At 42.4% G+C, this 8,549-nt stretch overlaps 1 pseudogene; it reads left to right on the top strand.

The window, feature by feature from the left end:
* The first annotated feature begins 6,491 nt into the window (after positions 1-6,491).
* Positions 6,492-7,519, top strand: LOC122931614 (annotated as a pseudogene).
* The last annotated feature ends 1,030 nt before the right edge of the window (positions 7,520-8,549 follow it).

The raw sequence follows: 8,549 nt of genomic DNA, 5'->3' as shown, positions 1-8,549 counted from the left end.
TAGAAAACATTTTTTACATTAACTTATGCTTTTTTTTTTTATGGACTCTGCAGGATACAAAAATGTGGGGTGCTGCACATTTGTATACATCAAACAGATAGGAAATAACATTTTTCTAGGCTCCAGCAGGGCACATTTTTGAGAGTTTCCCTTTAAGACGAATAAAAATAGCCCCAGATTAAAATACATATTTTTTGTGGGAATTTTTGCCAATGATCCCCCTCTGGTATGTCACTGTCCATGTTGTGGGACTATTTGTGTACTTCTAGTAAGTGTTTGCTGGCTGCAAATATGACCAGAAGGTTTTTCAGGTTCGCCTGCCATTTAAGTGAATGAGGCCTGCCGCGAACGTGCATTCGGGAATCGTCCTGGCTGATGTTCGTCCATCACTATTTGCCGTGTATTAGTGGCGAAATAAAAATATCTGCATTTTTCTGTTGAAAAGCCTTTTGTGTACTGTAAAAACAGAACAAAATTAGGGCCTAATTGGCATTCTGCGGTGAAGTGATATATTTTACAGCCCTGTTTGTCGTGTATTTGTGGCAAAATAAAAATATATATTCGCCGTCCTGCTTTGCACTTATCTGGTGAAAAGCCTTTTGTGTAGTGTAAAAGTAGTAAAAAATTAGGGCCAAATTGCCGTTCAGTGGTGCAGTTATATGTGGTGAAGCCCTTTTTGTGGTATGGACTAAATTCCGTATGGTGAAATTTTTTATGTTAAAAAGGCTTTCTTTGGGAAAATTGATGGGTGATTGTACAGTCGTGGCCAAAAGTTTTGAGAATGGCACAAATATTAGTTTTCTCAAAGTTTGCTGCTAAACTGCTTTTGGATCTTTGCTTCAGTTGTTTCTGTGATGTAGTGAAATATAATTACACGCACTTCATACGTTTCAAAGGCTTTTATTGACAATTACATGACATTTATGCAAAGAGTCAGAATTTGCAGTGTTGGCCCTTCTTTTTCAGGACCTCTGCAATTTGACTGGGCATGCTCTCAATCAACTTCTGGGCCAAGTCCTGACTGATAGCAACCCATTCTTTCATAATCACTTCTTGGAGTTTGTCAGAATTAGTGGGTTTTTGTTTGTCCACCCGCCTCTTGAGGATTGACCACAAGTTCTCAATGGGATTAAGATCTGGGGAGTTTCCAGGCCATGGACCCAAAATGTCAACGTTTTGGTCCCCGAGCCACTTAGTTATCACTTTTGCCTTATGGCACGGTGCTCCACCGTGCTGGAAAATGCATTGTTCTTCACCAAACTGTTCTTGGATTGTTGGAAGATGTTGCTGTTGGAGTGTGTTTTGGTATCATTCTTTATTCATGGCTGTGTTTTTGGCAAAATTGTGAGTAAGCCCACTCCCTTGGATGTGAAGCAACCCCACACATGAATGGTCTCAGGATGCTTTACTGTTGGCATGACACAGGACTGATGGTAGCGCTCACCTTTTCTTCTCCGGACAAGCCTTTTTCCTGATGCCCCAAACAATCGGAAAGAGGCTTCATCGGAGAATATGACTTTGCGCCACTCCTCAGCAGTCGATTCACCATATTTTTGCAAAAGATCAATCTGTCCCTTATGTTTTTTTTGGAGAGTAGTGGCTTCTTTGCTGCCCTTCTTGACACCAGGCCATCTTCCAAAAGTCTTCGCCTCACTGTGCGTGCAGATGCGCTCACACCTGCCTGCTGCCATTCCTGAGCAAGCTCTGCACTGGTGGCACTCCAATCCCGCAGCTGAATCCTCTTTAGGAGACGATCCTGCAGCTTGCTGGACTTTCTTGGATGCCCTGAAGCCTTCTTAACAAGAATTGAACCTCTTTCCTCAAAGTTCTTGATGATCCTATAAATTGTTGATTGAAGTGCAATCTGAGTAGCCACAATATCCTTGCCTGTGAAGCCATTTTTATGCCACACAATGATGGCTGCACGTGTTTCTTTGCAGGTCACCATGGTTAACAATGGAAGAACAATGATTTCAAGCATCACCCTCCTTTTGACAGGTCAAGTCTGCCATTTTAACCCAATCAGCCTGACATAATGATCTCCAGCCTTGTGCTCGTCAATATTCTCACCTGAATTAACAAGACGATTACTGAAATGATCTCAGCAGGTCCTTTAATGACAGCAATGAAATGCAGTGGAAAGGTTTTTTTGGGATTAAGTTAATTTTCATGGCAAAGAAGGACTATGCAATTCATCTGATCACTCTTCATAACATTCTGGAGTATATGCAAATTGCTATTATAAAAAGTAAAGCAGCAACTTTTCCAATTTCAAATATTTATGTAATTCTCAAAACTTTTGGCCACGACTGTAGTCTTTCATCTGTATGAACCGAATTCCATTATCCTTTCATTGGTGAAATTTTTTATTTTAAGCATGTTCTTTTTCAGGAAAATTGATGGGTGATTGTAGACCTACTTTTACTGTATGGACCGAATTACGTCGTTGTGGGTCCATCAGTAAAAATAATGAAGACGCTGATGACAATGCATCAGCAGACCTTGTCTTTATCATCTATTCACAATTAAATCAAGCAGCTTCAGTAAGTTGAAAACATTCATGTGTTTTTATCTCCAAAGGACACAAGACATGACAGGAGAGCCTCTGCTTTGGAGTCCAAGTCCAGTTTCTTAAGATCAGGAGTTCCATCTGAATTGTGCGTAACATTCTTGCTCCCTGTGCAAAGCCATAGCAAAAGGACTCTGTAGGCAAAAGAAAAATATACTTGTCGTTCAGCATTGCACTTATATGTTGAAAAGTTTTGTGTTGAAAAAATTTAAGGGCCTACTTTCCATTCAGCGTTGCAGTTATATGTGGTCAAGCCCTTTTGCGGTGAATTTTTTTTATGTGACACTGGCTTTTTTTCAGAAAGTGTATGGGTGATTCTACACCTCTTTTTTGCGGTATGGACCGAATTACTTTCACACCCGCTTTAGCTGCGGATCCGTCTTTTTTTTTTTTCCTGATAATGCAAACGGATCAGTTTTGACTTACACTGAAAGTCAATGGGAGGCGGATCCGTTTTCAATTGCACCATATTGTGTCAGTGAAAACTGATTGGTCCCCATTGACTTACATTGTAAGTCAGGACGTATCCGTTTGGCTCTGCATCGTCAAAACGCTGCAAACTGCGTTTTGGTGTCCGCCTCCAGAGCGGAATCGAGGCAAACTGATGCATTCTGAACGGATCCTTATCCATTCAGAATGCATTGGGGCTAAACTGATCCGTTTTGGGCCGCTTGTGAGAGCTTTTTTTTGGAAAATGTATGGGTGATTCAACACATCTTTTTGCAGTGTAAGGCCGAATGCACATGGCTGTGTTCCACGGCCGAGAAAGGTCCGTGGTATGCCGGGCTGGATTCCTGTTCAGAGCAGGAGCGCGTGGCGTCATTGGTTGCTATGACGCCGTGCGCTTCATGCCGCCGCTGCACTACAGTAATACACTTGTATAGTGTATTACTATAGTGCAGCGGCGGCATGAAGCGCACGGCGTCATAGTACCCAATGAAACCGTGCGCTCCTGCTCTGAACAGGAATCCAGCCCGGCATACCACGGACCGCTCTCGGTCGTGGAACACAGCCGTGTGCATTTGGCCTAAGTCGAATTGCGTAGTGTTGAAATTTGTTATGTGAAACAGGCTTTGTTTGTGAAAATTGATGGGTGACTGTACGAATTATGCAGTGGTGAAATTTTTAATTTCAAAGCAAACTCCACTGCTCTGTATCTCTTGTGAAGTCAATGGGACAGATTTATCATTATACTTACATCTTACTCCACTTTTACATACAGTCAGGTCCATAAATATTGGGACATCAACACAATTCTAACATTTTTGGCTCTATACACAACCACAATGGTTTGAAATGAAATGAAGATGTACTTTAACTGCAGGCTGTCAGCTTTAATTTGAGGGTATTTACATCCAAATCAGGTGAACGGTGTAGGAATTACAACAGTTTGCATATGTGCCTCCCACTTCTTAAGGGACCAAAAGTAATGGGACAGAATAATAATAATAATCATAACTCAAACTTTCACTTTGTAATACTTGCTTGCAAATCTTTTGCAGTCAATTACAGCCTGAAGTCTGGAACGCATAGCCATCACCCCTGGATTTCATCCCTGGTAATGCTCTGCCAGGCCTCTACTGCAACTGTCTTCAGTTCCTGCTTGTTCTTGGGGCATTTTCCCTTCAGTTTTGTCTTCAGCAAGTGAAATGCATGCTCAATCGGACTCAGGTCAGGTGATTGACTTGGCCATTGCATAACATTCCACTTCTTTCCTTTAAAAAACTATTTGGTTGCTTTTGCAGTATGCTTTGGCTCATTGTCCATCTGCACTGTAAAGCGCCGTCCAATGAGTTCTGAAGCATTTGGCTGAATATGAGCAGATAATATTGCCTGAAACACTTCAGAATTCATCCTTCTGCTTTTGTCAGCAGTCACATCATCAATAAATACCATTCCATTGGCAGCCATACATGCCCATTCCATGACACTACCACCACCATGCTTCACAGATTATGTGGTATGCTTAGGATCATGAGCAGTTCCTTTTCTTCTCCATACTCTTCTATTCCCATCACTCTGGCACAAGTTGATCTTGGTCTCATCTGTCCATAGGATGTTGTTCTAGAACTGTGAAGGCTTTTTTAGATGTCATTTGGCTAACTGTAATCTGGCCTTCCTGTTTTTGAGGATCACCAATGGTTTACATCTTGTGGTGAGCCCTCTGTATTCACTCTAGTGAAGCCTTCTCCTGATTGTTGACTTTGACACACATACACCTAACTTCTGGAGAGTGTTCTTGATCTGGCCAACTGTTGTGAAGGGTGTTTTCTTCACCAGGGAAATAATTCTTTGGTCATCCACCACAGTTGTTTTCCGTGGTCTTCCGGGTCTTTTGGTGTTGCTGAGCTCACCGGTGCATTTCTTCTTTTTAAGAATTTTCCAAACAGCTGTTTTTGCCACGCCTAATGTTTTTGCTATCTTTTTGATGTTTTTATTTATTTATTTTTTTCAGCCTAATGATGGGTGCTTCACTGATAGTGACAGCTCTTTGGATCTCATCTTGAGAGTTGACAGCAACAGATTCCAAATGCAAATAGCACACTTGAAATAAACTCTGGACCTTTTATCTGCTCATTGTAATTGGGATAATGAGGGAATAACACACACCTGGCCATGGAACAGCTGAGAAGCCAGATGTCCCATTACTTTTGGTACCTTAACAAGTGGGAGGCACATATGCAAAATGTTGTAATTCCTACACCGTTCACCTAATTTGGATGTACATACCCTCAAATTAAAAGTGACAGTCTGCAGTTAAAGCACATGTTCATTTAATTTCAAATCCATTGTGGTGGTGTATAGAGCCAAAAATGTTAGAACTGTGTTGATGTCCCAATATTTATGGACCTGGCTGTATGTCCAAAGTCACTTTTGGCTAAGTCAGATTTATTAATGGTCCTTTAATACTGTGATAAATGTGGTTTGACAGTAGCAGTTTATCCTTCAGTAAGCGTCTTTGCAAAAGTCGCACGTCTTTACGAAAAGTCGCATGTTCTATTAAAAAGTTGCATAAGATGAGCAAGGTCCACACTGGAGTGAAATTGTGCATTTTTATTGCAACTTTTTAACTTGTCGCAATAGTAAATCTGTCTAGAGATTCATTTCCATAAGAAAACATAGTGCAGAGCCAATAAAAGTTGCACATTTTTGTGCAGTTTTAGCTATAGCGCAAAAATTTCATTTTCATAAAGAGATCCAAGAATGTTGGAGGCATGTAGTGTATGCAAGCCATGTGCGACCCCTCTCATCACTCTCACGCTGTTCTGCACCTGGTTTGCCTGGGCAAACTGAGTCACACAGGGAAGGAACTGCTCTGTGTCCTTTAGCAAGAAATCTAATCCTGGCTTTCTCCGCCACAACTGAAAATCAGAACCATGCTGACCGACAACAGGAAGAACATGGTGTCGGTGCTTCGTCAAGGAGGGCTGAGACATGCGCCCTGCATGGCACACAAGTTCTATCTGGTTGTCAAGTGGTTCCTGAAGTCTTCCACCCATCTGCAAGACATCCAATGGCCAGAAAACTTTGCATGCACTTCAGCCATTCGTACACAGAAAAGCAAACACTCCTTGAGGCTACAGCGGCAGAACAGTATCCCCCAACATAGGCTGATATGCGACCTTTAAACCCGTTGGAATTCCACCCTTCATATTTTAGGCCGACTATACGAACAGAGAAAGGCCATCAATGATTTCTTGATGATCCAAGCGGACAGGAGTAGTCCCTTGTGTAACTTTGATGTCAGACAGTCCTAGCTCATGTATGACACCTGCCGTTTGCTCAGGCCCTTTGAGGAGGCCATGTTATTTGTCAGTCTCAGGACAAGGGGATGAACAATGTCATTCCACTGCTTCATGTCCTGGAACAGATGCCGTTAAATCTGGCTGGTCAGGGGACTGGAGACGTGGCGCCTAGAAAGATGACGGCAGAGTTTTATACATTTGTCTGTCAAGATCTCTGTTTACAGTCAGTGAACGGGGACACAATTTATCGCAAGGATATGCAACCACCAACCAATGGGGTGTTAATCCCCAGAAGTAGCTAATCAGAATGAAGGAGCAGTCATTTTCACAGCCTGAGGTATCCTCCTGGAAGCTTGACCTCTGCACATCGACAGTCTGCATTGCGAAGCTTGTCTTAAAGAAAAATCCTGCAGTGCACCCCCTTAGAAGAAACTCTTGATCCGGCACAGGCTGCCTTGCTCTTTCAAAAACAATGGACTCTGTACAGCGTGACACCGATGTCTAATTTCTCATACACCAGACTGAAAGAGTATTCCAAGCACCTGTCTACCCACATAGCTGCCAAGAAGCAGAAGGGTCTTGCCATTAAAGTGTGCTCACAGCTGAACCTAAAAGCCAAATTTTCCTGTTTTCCTGGACTCAAAGGAAAGAATAGAGATCCATTGGCTGTGCTCATACAGATTTCATCCAAGCCTCCACTCACCTCAACAAGGCAAGTACAGAGGATCAGATTGTGTGGACAGGTTGGTTCTGCGGGACGTACACAGAGGAGGATCTATCTATCCTGTATAAAGGCTCAGAGCCGTTCACGGCTATCGTAGGGACGTGGTTCCAACAAAACTTTGTTTCGGTAAGCTGGTGATCAGTTCTCAGGACCTTACGTGGCTAGCAGCAATGTGGACCGGGTATGATGTGTCTGGATCAGTGTCTGCCACAGAGCTTGTTTTCTATGTGCCTGTGCCATCTACACAGAGGACTTCAAGACTTTATGGACTGATATTCATAAATCAAAGGATGAGGTCACGTTGGAGGAAGTGGACAATTTATTCCAATGTCTTTACTCACAGTTCTTCAGACACTTTAGAATCCACTTATCAGCAACCCAGCGCATTGGGAAGGAAAAGTGAAGTTCCTCAGTAAGGACTACCTCATCCGAGTGCTGGGATTCATCACGGAGCTGGCCATCAATAACATCCACTATTGAACACATAGGTGACTCTCATCGCGGACCTTGTCCACAATTTTTGGGACCCCCAGATGCTTTATATGTCTTGGACAGGATCCCTGGAGTGCTTATTACATGTTATACTGCTTCTTACCGTTCTGTTACAGCGGATGTGAGACCTGCACATACTAAGGCTTATATATAAAGATTATCAGGTGTTGCCTGTACCGACCAGTTACCTTCCAGTTGTGAGTGTGTAGCCTGCACTGTAGGAATGAGCTGGAGTCGGCGTGTTTACTGCACTGTCCTCCAGTTATCAGCCCTATACATTTCATGATCAATATGCATTATCATCGTGGTCACCCCGACACTGATCATCAATCCATTCTTGTTTCTTTCAAATCTTCCAGTTTCTCTTTTAAATCTTGTGGTTTTGCCACTTCTGTGTTGTATTTTATGTGTTAAATTAATGTCCTGTTTGTTACATAAACATTTTTTCTCCCCCGTTCAAAAGGTAAATTAAAATTGGTTTGTGATTTGGTAGCCAAAAGCAGGAGTGGGTACAAAACACAGAAGACATGCAAATATTCCATTCACAAATAATCTCTGTTTTGGATCCGCTCCTGTTTTTTTGGCATTAGCAATACTGATGCTGACCAAGTGAAGGCAGATGCTTTTGTGGTTTTTGTGGGGGTTTTTCTGTGATGGATCAGAGGAAGGGCAAAATAATCAGTGTCGTCAACACAAACTTACTGCTGACACCCTCTCCACTCTGTCGGGAAACTCTCCTTGTAAAAGCGTTTAGTAGAACAGGTTCTGTGGGCATCTATGTTAAATCAGCTGACGATGGTGTAAAAGGAGGACACTTCTTCTACCTGCAAGGCAGAGTTCATATGTGAGTTATTTGGTCAGTTTTGGTCCCGTGACTGCCCAAATAAGTGAAGTATGCAGTGATTCTAAGAGTGACCCCTGTCAGTTGCATGTCATACAGACTCACAGTATTATTTCACTACCAAAGCAGACTCCCTATGCATGTTACTGCAAGGCATAGTATTCTACACTACTATAA

The sequence above is a fragment of the Bufo gargarizans genome, chromosome 3 (genome assembly GCF_014858855.1).
Source record: "Bufo gargarizans isolate SCDJY-AF-19 chromosome 3, ASM1485885v1, whole genome shotgun sequence".
Lineage (NCBI taxonomy): Eukaryota > Metazoa > Chordata > Amphibia > Anura > Bufonidae > Bufo > Bufo gargarizans.
The sequence above is the reverse complement of the archived record's forward strand: the minus strand, read 5'-3'. Positions and strand labels throughout refer to the sequence as shown.